The sequence below is a fragment of the Triturus cristatus genome, chromosome 1_2 (genome assembly GCF_964204655.1).
Source record: "Triturus cristatus chromosome 1_2, aTriCri1.1, whole genome shotgun sequence".
Lineage (NCBI taxonomy): Eukaryota > Metazoa > Chordata > Amphibia > Caudata > Salamandridae > Triturus > Triturus cristatus.
The window spans coordinates 926,454,171-926,466,093 of NC_140580.1; positions in this window are offsets into that span (position 1 = coordinate 926,454,171).

Below are 11,923 nucleotides of genomic sequence, written 5' to 3' on the forward strand. Positions count from 1 at the left end.
TCCACATGAGTCCCATGTAGTGCAATGACCAATCATCTGGCTGCAGATGTGGCGCCAACTGCTCCGCCAACTCCGCAATTAGTGGCCTGGTGAAGCGGTACCGTCTGATGCAGTCGCGTTCCTGCATGGTTGCAAGGTCTGGGAATGGCTGATGGACAGCTGGTGCCCTGCAGTACAGAGATGCACAAAGGAAGATTGTCAGTTCATCCACCCATGTGGCCATGACCACGATCAATATAACATGCTAGATCATGACATTACACAATGTACTGAGGTGTGTGCTGTTGGTCATGGACAAATATGTCACCTACAAGACCACCACCTCACATCTCAATTCCACATGTCCACATGAGTCCCATGTAGTGCAATGACCAATTTATGTGCTGCTGCAACGTTCCAAACACACACCACAGTGACAATTGAGGCCTCATGTCTCTGAGGCATCACAGATCTTTGCCATGCAGAAACCCAGGTTCCCTGTATTGCCACATCAACACAGCAATGGACATGGCGTAGCACGTACACACCACAAGGCAAGTGTAAGTCAACAGGTAGTGGCCACTGTTGTTCCTGCCGGCCCTACATGTACGTCTCTTAGACACACACCCCATTAAGGGTGATGCATATACCACATGGATGTGGAGACTGTCACCCATTGGGCACATTTGATCAGACACATCTGAGACACAACATGCACACAGACTGTGGGTGCACATCAGTATTGTGGCTACAGGTCTCACTGTGACGTACCTGCCACCACCCCCAGGTCTCAGGGTGTATGTGACCTGTCCTAAACATATCCAACCTGACACTGTATCTGTGACTCATGCCCATTACTGTCCAATTGCACATCACAGTGGTAATGTGCACAACACACAAAGGATTCTGCCCCCATGTACACGTGCACAGCCTGGGAGTGGCTGCACAAAGTGCCAGCCAAAAAAACATATGTGGCCACCCCAAACACCCAGGGAATGCAGCCTTACATGTCATGGGACACTGTGTGGCCAATGCTGTAGTGTGGTAGGTGTGCACAGGTGTCCCTGGCCAGTATATGTGTGTTGCATCCGTATAATAGTCACACTAATGAGGTCCGACGCGGGTGACACTGTGTACGCATTGCACGGGTCATGTCCGAGCCTTGCGTACGCTTTGTCATTGAATGGAATGAGGACCGACGCGGGTGACAATGCGTACGCATTGCATGGGTCATGTCCGAGCCGTGCGTACGCTTTGTCTTTGAATGCAATGAGGTTTGACGCGGGTAACTATCATGCATACGCGTCGGACAGGCATGGTCCGAGACAGGCGTACGCCTTGGCCATTGAATCGTATGGAGACGGGTGCATGTGTATATTCAAAATACGCGTTGTACAGTCAGTTGAACGAGCCGGGCGCACCCATTGGCTCCGGACTGTCATGGAGACGGATGCGGATTCAAAACTTGTACGAGTTGTGCACTGGAAATTCAGTTGGATGCCTACAACAATGTTGCCATTTCAAGTGTTCCATGAAGGTGAAGATTTGAATGATGCGGAAGGCGTGTACGAGTCGTACTTTTAAATGGATTGGCCAGATTCATAGACTGCAACCGTGTTGGACCTATCACTTGGGACACATGGCACAGATTCTGCCTCTGCAGCACAGCTATAAGGCTGGCTGGCCCCCAGGGAGCTTACGTGCCTGCACTACATGCTACTGGACCACATCCCTGCTACCACTGCTGCTGTCTCTGCATCCTCTGGCTCCTGCTATGGCACGTACTCTGGAGAGGGCCCCAGCCTTCACTGAGGAGGAGAACCAGGCCCTGCTGGACGGGCTCCTTCCACAGTACAGCAAGCTCTATGGAAAACCAGGAGAGCAGGTGAGTGTGCAGTCCACTGACTTCCTAATTATGCATGTTGTCTGACTAGCAGTGTGTACACCAGTGGCAAGCATTCTCACTGACTACTTTCATCCCCCAAAGTGTGTAGGTACATGTAATGAATAGGTTTCCTGATGCTAAAGTGCATTATTGCAAGCTTAAACTATCCAGGCATTGTTAACATGTCAGACATGCAGGTGATTTTTCCTTCCCCATGGTTGCACTACCTGTGTAATTCATTTCCCTTTGTGATGATGACATGTATATCCAAATGTGTGCTGCACAAATCTGGGGCATGTGTGTTAATGTACTTTTCACTTAGTCATCCTCACAGGTTGATGCCCACCAGAAGCAGGAGATCTGGCTGACCATCGCCCGGGCTGTTCGTTCTGTGGGGGTCTACAAGCGCCGGATCCGCAACAGCCAGAAGAGGTGGCAGGACCTTCGGGGCTGGACCCGGAGGATAGCTAGAGTCCAGCTGAAGCTGTCACCTCCATGCAGGAGGGGCGGACACCGGACCCTGACTCCCCACATGCTTCGGATACTGGCGGTGGTCTTCCCGGACCTGGATAGGCAGCTGAAGGCCAGACAGCAGCAGGAAGGGTGTAAGTCCATGCCTAATTTGTGTACTATGTCTGACATGCTAATCGCAGTCTTTTGGCCTGGTCACACTTCCACATTATGTAGGTCTTGTAGTCCAATACTCAGGTCCCTCAATTGTGTGATTCACCCTCCTCATCTGTTCCACAGCTGTGGCCCCTACAGTCTGTTGCTTGTGTCACTAGGGCACTGTGTCCCTGCAGTCAGCTATGCTTCAGCTACCGGTCAGCATCTGTTCCTGTGACTCTGTTGTGTGTTTCATGGGTGGGTCAATTGTTTACACAATACCTGAGATTTGACATGTGATCTGTGTGTGCCCTTGAGATGTGTACCAATTGCTGGTCTGACTCGCAACATGTGGCTGGGGTATTCCAAACAAACCCATGCAGCAGGGGACTCCAATTTTGGGGCCTCAGGAGTATGTATATCAAGTATGTCACACTTGCTTAGCCACCTGACTACTGTCCAGGGCCAAACACTGTTTCACGTAGACCTGGCCAGTCATGCCTCCTCAAGGGCATTTTGAAACACTCTGTAATCCCACTCCTGTGTATGAAATTGCAGGTTGTGCTTAGTGACATGTGCCCTCAGGTGTCTGCCTCTGAGTCATTAGGGTGTGGATTGTTGTTATGTACAACTGGGGTGTCCATGATTCAGAGGGTCAGCATGACATCTGAGATGTGACTGTGAGAGACAAGACCTGTGTGACATATAGGTGTGTGATCATCTGACAGCGCACAATGGTGTATGCAACTGTGTCCTTCATGCAGCTGGGTTTCATGCATGGCAGAATGTGATGTGTTAATGTACAGGGATTTGTGTTTGCAGAGACTCATATGTATGATTTGCATGATGTGGGGTCTTCTGGGTCCTGGATATGTTGTTTGCATGGGATGGGCAAGTGCGCCGGTCATCTGCAGAGTTAGCTTTACCCCTGAGCTAGGATTGTGAGTCAGTGCATATTGTTGTGGTCTGGATGCCCTGCCCCTGTGACAGGAGACAGTGTTGACTGACTTTCAGGGCATCCCAGTGCCATGGCATTGAACTTCCTATGAGTGATCCTGCATTGTGTTCAAGTGTGCACCATGCACCCCATTGTGGCATTGCCCATCAGGACATAAGTACATCTTAGAGTGTGTTGCTGGCATGCATCACAAGCATGTGAAATGAGTCTCTGCCCATCCCTTCATCCGGACACCTGTACTGAGTCAGTAGCAAGAGATATGCTGTGTGTATAGTGACATACTCCTACATGTTCACTTGCATGTACAACTAATGTGTGGGTGGTGCATGTTGGCACATTGGGGTGTTAGCATCCAACATGCAACGGGCATATGTGTGAAAGTCAAGGAGGGACCTTACAGAACCTTACAGGGACAGAATGAGAGGAGTCGGGTGGACCCAGTGGCACGGAGGGCGAGTGGAGCCACACAGAGTCGTCAGCACCATCACCCTCAGCTGAGGGCCACAGCAGCTCTGAGGATGACTCCCTTGTGGAGGCGGGTGTCAGCAGCCACCAAACCCCAGCTAGTGAGGCTGTCACCGCCACCGCCACCGCCACCACCACCCTCCCATCGGCTCCCATCCCAGAGGACCATGTGGGCTCCCGTGTTCATGAGCATGTCTCCTTTGTGCCAGGCACTGCACCCCCTGCCCCTGTGTCCCCTGCTGCCCTGAGTGAGGACTCTGTGGACTTACTTAGACAGATCCATGTAGGGCAGACGTCGATGCTGAAGGTCCTCCATACACACACAGGTCTGTTGACACAACTGGTGTCATTCATGGAGGGCATTTCCTTGGGCATGTCTGCCCTACAGAGGACCAATCAGTCCGTGGCCTCCTCCCTGATGGCAGCAGTGTCCCTCCTCCAACAGTCCCGCACCCCTCCTACCCCTGCACCACCCACAATTTCTAGCACCCTACCTGTCCCAAGCACAGAAACCCCCAAACCAAGGTCTAGACGTGCACACAAGCAAGCGCAGGGGACTGATACCACACTCACAGGGGCTGGTTTCCAGACACACACACACAGTCATCCACAACCACTCCGCAGTCCTCCGAGACCTCTCCCTCCAAGCCCCCTTCCCTTGCCTCACCTGCAACCCCATCTCCCCAGAAGCTCTTCCTCTGTGACCTTGGCCTCTTCCCCACCAACCCAGCAGATCCTGATTACAAGGGGAAGAGGAAGTCCCCACACACAGAGGGGAGTGCCCCTCACACCCGGACACCCTCCCCCAGGCGCAGTCAGACAGAGACCCCCACCCGCAAGTCCCCCCGGCACCAGAAGAGCAAGACCCCCCCGCCACCATGCAGCTCCAAGGCAAAGTCTCCGTCCTCCATCCCCCAGGCCACCACTCCAGAGGTTCCCCCGCCACTTCCTGCCCCGGGTTCCCCCACCCACAGATACACCATCCCCAAAATGCTAAGGCCATCCCCCCCTAGCACTTGCTCCTCCACACCTGGTCAGATGGTTAGTGCCACTGATGAGGGGACTGTGTCCCCCCCCTGCCCTGCCGACCTCACCTGCCCTCCATTACGCTCCCATGGATGTAGCCACTGCATTGGAGTCCACGACCACCCCGTCTGACTTGGGCACTGCAGTGGTGAGCCAATCCACTTCATCTGACCTGCCCACTGGAGTTGTGCCGGCACCCACCCCATCTGACTTGTGCCCCACAGTTGTGACAGCACCCACCACTTCAGTCAGCTCCACTGCAGTTCGAAGTGTCTCGCCTGCATCCACCACCTCTTCACTGCCTCCTTCTGCTGCGCCCTGATCCTGTCCCTGCGGTGCCTGGCCTGCCCCCATGTATGCCCCTCCGAGGGGATGACCCCGGTCCTTAGCAGTGCAGGCAAGCAAGGTGTGACAGTTGTCACTCTACTTCACTCCTTGGCATTTGGACATGGACTGGCCATTGGCCTTTTGTTTGAACAGACGTTTAACTTTTAATATGCTAAATAAAGCTTTTTTTCTTTATCCCTGTGAACTAGATTTAGATGTACATTATGTTGATGATGTTTAACATGCCCTTGCACCTGTGATGCTTTGTTTACAATGTTGAATACTGATGTGTTGCTGTGAGGTACTCCCTGTGGTCCATAAGATATGTATCCTATTCTGGTGGGTATCCATGTCATCCTTTGCAGCTACCTGGGTGTGTCAGGATCAACTATTTGTGGACATCTCTCTGTGAGCATTTCATTTGCATGGTCACATCTCTGACTTGCACCCATGCACATATGATGTGCTTCCCAGTGTCCAATTTGTCACTTCCACAGACTTTGTGCTCATCAACACTGGACCTACAGGTGTGGGCATCATTGGTATAGGAGCAACTTGGTCCTCTGTGCAACTTGCTAGACATATGTTTTGGGTATGTGCAGATGACTTAGGGGAGACTCGCGTACCCAGGCTGTTGTGACCAGAGCCTTCATTGTGTGGTAACTGATGGCTGACTGACCAAGTGTTCTGCAGACATGAGTGAGACTTGCGGTGAATATGTTTGGCACAGCTGGGCTTCCACAGGAGTTGGGTCCCCTCAAGTAAGTGTGTTGGCCAGTGACATGGCCTGGGCCCATGGTGTGTGTTGTATGAGCATGTGTGTGTGTCCACATCCCTGTTCATACACAGACAGTGTTCCCTTGATATGTTCCTGTTGTTGATGCTTGCTGAGTGGTACTGGGTTCATCCCACTACTTTTCCAATGGGCTACCAGATGTGTGGGTGCATGACACACTACTGTTAATTGGTGTATCATCATTGGGATTTGTCAGTTCTGAGTGGTGATGATGTTGTCAGACACAGATGGGACAGTCAGGGTTCCTCAAGACACCTGTTTATTTGCTAAATCATGTAGTTGTCCCTAGGTGGTAGTTTTCAGTGATTGAGACATTTGTATGTGTGTGTGACTGCTCCCACTTGTCGGGTTCATGGCTGCGATACTGGCAGGTGTCAGCAAGTGTGCCTTGGGGTTCTCCTTGGCTTCTGCATTGTCCTGGGACTGTGGCAGGGATTCTGAAGGTTGCGTGAGCTTTGAGGTCACGGCCATGTACCGAATACTCTGCAGTATGTCTGTCATTCCCCAGGGTTGTAAACTGTCCTTGTGTGATGTGTCTGTGAACCTTAGTTCCTCCCAACTTTCCTGTGTTTGAAATGGGTGCATGTGCAATGTCACCTGTCCATGTGGGCTTCACAGATACACATTGTTGCAGTTCAGGGTGTGTGGTGTTGAGGGTGGACTGATGTGAATGATTGCATGGATGGTCCCCTAGCTTTCGTTTGTCCATGGATGAGGGGCCATGCTGAGTGATTTGTGTTTGTGTATGTGTGATGTACATTTATGGCACAGGACACGTCTGGGTTTCCCAGTTTGTACTCTGCCTTTGTCATCACAGTGGAGGTGTCATGCATGCTTGTGTCACCCCAATGTATGGTCCCTGGGGGTAGTGCTGTTGTGTGCCAGTCTCTTGCTGTGTTAGTTGGTTTACATTCCAGCTTGTGTCACACGTGTCTGTTGTGCTCCCTCTCATCTCCCAATGCCTGATTGCTCACTGACGGTGTCCCAATGATGGTTTACTTTTGTATGGCACTGTGTCCACATCTGTGTCACTGTGGTTCCGCCCCCCTCATGTGTTGTGTAGTTGCCTGGGGATACTGTGACACACACACACACATGCTGTGTCAGATGTGCAGTGTGAGTTTGCCTGTTTGTATTTGTGCATCTGCACCAGTGCATTGGTATTGCTGTTGTGGGCCTTTGTCTGGATGCTGTTTCTGTGATTTTGCCTGCTGTCCCTGTGAGTCATATCACATCATTGTGCACATTCATCCTGGTTGTTAGGTGCCATTGCTGGCATGGAATGTGAGTTTGTGAGCTGACACCTACAGTCTACACATTTTGTTTTGATTGGTGTGTCTATTTTGCATGCTTGGGGACGGTCACTTCTGCTCTTGTGTTATTGTACACTGTATGCATGTTCAGCTCCCATGTGTGGTGCTTGTCTTCACATGGCCGAGAGTGTATTATGTTTTCACAGCACTGTTAGCCTCACCACATCTCTGTGTGTATGGGACACAACCACTAGTTTGCCCCAGAAGTGTTTAATGTGTTGGGAGAAGGGATCATACATGCTGTTTGTTATTTGCAGCTTTGACCATGATGCCACTTACCTTTTGGTCACTGTGATGAGGGGGTGTTTAGTCCCCATCACCACAATGCTCAACATCTGCATTTTGGAAGCCCACACTTAACTTCTGTTCTACACAGTGACGGGGTGTTCTTTTTACATTGCCACAGTGCTATGGTGATGCTTGCCTTGTGTATGTCACACTCATGTGTTGGTCACACATGTGCTGTTACTTACATTGTATGTTTGTAGCCATAATCACTGTTGTGGGCATTTGCAACAGACTACACACTGCTGACATGATGTTAGAGGGGATGTATTTTGCTGACATACCTGATGTTGGAGTATGCTGGATGTGTTGCGTATCACCTATCCTATGGCTGGGGGTGGCAGTAGTGATGGGCAACATAAGCCCTATGGGTGGGGGTAGCAGGGGTGATGGGCTACATAAGCCCTATGGGTGGGGGTGGCATGGGTGATGGGCAACAGGTCCCCTGTGAGTGGGGGTGGCAGGGGTGATGGGCAACATAAGCCCTATGGCTGGGGGTGGCAGGGGTGATGGGCAACATAAGCCCTATGGGTGGGGGTGGCAGTAGTGATGGGCAACATAAGCCCTATGGGTGGGGGTGATGGGCAACATAAGCCCTATGGGTGGGGGTGGCAGTAGTGATGGGCAACAGGTCCCCTATGGGTGTGGGTGGCAGGGGTGATGGGCAGCATAAGCCCTATGGGTGGGGATGTTAGGGGTGCTGGTCATGCAACCCCTATGGTGGGCTGTTAGTGGCCAGGATGTGGATCCCCTGTGTGTGTGTGCCATTTTGCGGGTACATGTCGTTTGTTTGTGTGGTAGGTGTCTGACTTACCGCCTGCTCCGTCGGCGTCGGTTCCTGAGCCGGTCATAGATGTAGAGTACTGGTATGACCTGTGCGATGGGATTCATGATGTGTTCATGTCGTACACGCTGCTTCTTGCTCCGTCTCGTACCCGCTGCAAGCTGCTCCGTCTCGTAGCCGTGTATTGAGTTGTGGCGCGAATCGTAGCTGATATGCTTGTTTTCCGGATGCTGTGATGTCCCGTACGTGGCGACCCGTCCGGCGCGTAGGAAGTACGCATCGTACTTGTCATGCCGGAAACTGCTATGAAAACTGCTTCCGGGCGACTCGGTTCAGTGTTAGGAGTTATGGCTCGGACGGAGAATGGAGCTTGAATCACAGCCTACGTGTCGCTCGGGTTTTTGGCAGTTATGCGCATCGTACTTACTCTACAGGACGGACCGGCTCCGGGTACGTGTCGGTCCCACGGTAAGGCTACGGACACCTGTCCGACCGGCTATCGGAATCGGCCCGATAGTAGTTCACTGAAATTTGTTTGACATTTTTAAAACATTACATAACAAAACAAATACTATCTAAGTAGAACAATTATATATATAATTTTATTTAGAAATAAAACAAATCACATATTTATTACAATCTTTAATACATATTATAAATTAATGCAAATATTACTATTATAATTAAAATACCAAACTATATATTCCCACAATAATAACAACCAATAAATACAATATTATTTAAAATTAAAAAGCACAATACAATTAATACAACATAATAAAAAACACAATATATATATTTTTTTTATTTTCATTGCATAATTTACATATTTTATTACCAATTCAATAATTACTGATAACAAATTAATTATATGTAATTATCTTCCCACCCTTTACCCCTACAAATACAACTCACAACTAACATTTAACACAAACAATATCTTAATTACACAATTTGCATAATTGATTATCAATTAAATAATTATAACAAATTAACATTAATTAAACATTATAATTAATTTCCAGCACACCCTTTATCCAAACAAAAACAACAAACTACACAAAATAAAAAATACATACATTTTACAATGTACATAATTAATTGATTAAATCATTTATTATAATAAATAATGATTATTAATTATTTATAATTAATTTACTTCCCACCCTATACCCCTACAAAACTGACATCCCACACCCAAAACATGAATTTAAAAAGATGTAATTATATAATTGACACAAATATTTATAAATTAAGTAATTATTAATAAGCCCGGGTGGGAAACTCCGCTCCGCCAGCAAGGTTTAAGGAGTTTTACCTACTCCACGCTCCGTTGAGAACGTGCAGGTCAGGCAAAACTCCGACTCCACAGCAGAGTGGAGTTGGCCTGCCCCTTCACCATCCCTAATTTAATTATAATTAAAAAAGGCACTTACCTGCAAGACGTACAATGTAGGGGTTTCCATGGACGAGGACGAGTAAGGAGAGAGAGACCATGGCGAGTAGGAGGCAGCCACAGCAGCACAAGACGTACATCGTAGGGTTTTCCATGGACAAGAACGGCAAGGACAAGGAGGGAGAGGGAGACCATGGCGAGGAGGAGGCAGCCACAGCAGGTAAGTGCCTTTTTTTAATTATTATTAGATTAGGGAGACTGGAGGGGAGCGGAGTGGAGTTCCACTGCATTTTATTTTTTAACTCTGTGGAACTCCGCGTAGTGGCACTACACCAGCTTCACCCAGGGTTAATTACTAATCAAAAATTATTTATTGATTACTTATAATTAACTTACTTCCAACCCTGTACCTCCATAAACCTCACAACCCGCTACGGTACTAAAAATGACTATTAAGTTCAATTTAAAAACAAATAAAACTGTAACTATATTCAAAAGCATTAACAATATTTGGACAAGCAATTCATAACATAAACAATTACATTATATAGTAAAATATATACAAATAATTAAAATACATTAAAATACTAAAAAATGTTTATTATTAACAATTATATTTTAACATCGATATTAACAACATAGATTGTTTTGTAATTGATATTAACACTTTCTATATCTTTAACATCGACATCACTTATCTTAAAATTGATATTCTTGTAATCGAAATTTTTGCTGATGATAATTCTCTATGACGATATTTCCAAAACGATATTTCTGTAGGTGGATACATATATTTTGTTTGAATATCAAGGAAAAGGAAGATGTCAGTGGATTCGATAGGACCTATTGGGAGGAGGAAAACCTTTACACTGAGGTCAGAGACCCCAAACCCGGTCCCACTAGGAGAGTGGTAGTGCCTCAGCAGTACAGAGAGTTCTTACTCACCTTAGCACATGACATCTCTCTAGCTGGACATCTTGACCAGACTAAAACTTGGAGTATATTAGTTATCCACATCTACTGGCCAGGTATGTCCGAGAAAGTGAAGGAGTTTTGCAGCTCATGTGTTACCTGTCAAGCTAATAGCAAGACAGGTAGCAAACCAAATGCCCCCTTAATCCAGCAATCAGTGGTTGGAGTTTCATTCGAAGTGTAGGGGTTGACATTGTTGGTCTTCTTGACCCTCAAAAGGAAACAGATTTATACTCGTGGTAGTGGATCACGCCACCTGGAATCCCGAAGCAATTCCCCTTAGAACTGTCACTGCCCCTTCAGTTACCAGAGCTCTCTTGAGAATTTTTTGCAGACTTTCCCTAAGGAGATGGTTTCAGACAGAGGTAGTAACTTCATGTCTGCTTATCTAAAGGCAATGTGGAATGAATGTGGTGTGACTTATAAGATTCAACAAGACCATGAAAGGTATGATCATGGGACTCCTTGAAAAAACTCAGTAGGAGGTGGGATGTCTTTTTGCCATGCCCGCTTTTCACCTACAGCGAAGTGCCATCCTGTTAAGGGGCCACTGAGTCTAGTGAGGGAATGCTGGGAGAAACCTCTCAAAGAGCCCAAACATGACATTGTGGATTATGTGTTTGGCCTTCGTTCCAGGATGGCTGAGTACATGGAAAAGGCAAACAAAATCCTTGATTTAAGCCAAGAGCTCCAGAAGCAATGGTTTGACCGAAAGGTTGCACTGGTATAAGCCAGGGCAGGAGGTATGGGTTTTGGAGGCTGTGGCATGAGGGCCCTCCAAGACAAATGGAGTGGTCCCTACCCTATCCTAGAAAGGAAAGGAGAGGTCACCTACTTCATAGACCTAGGCACTTGCAGGGGCCCCCAGAGCATCATCCATGTAAACTGCTGGAAACCTTTTCATTAGGGGGCTGATGTGACCATACTGTTGGTTACTGGTGAGGATCAGGAAGAACCCTAAAGATGGGTCTGTCGAGGGAATTGTCTTTTCAGAAACCCTCTCTGCTCAAAAGCAAACAGACTGCAGGCAAGTTCTGGGGCAGTATGTGGAGCTCTTTACTTTGACTCCTGGTCAGGCAACCTGGTGTACACATGATGTGGACACTAAGGACAGCCTACCTGTCAAAAACA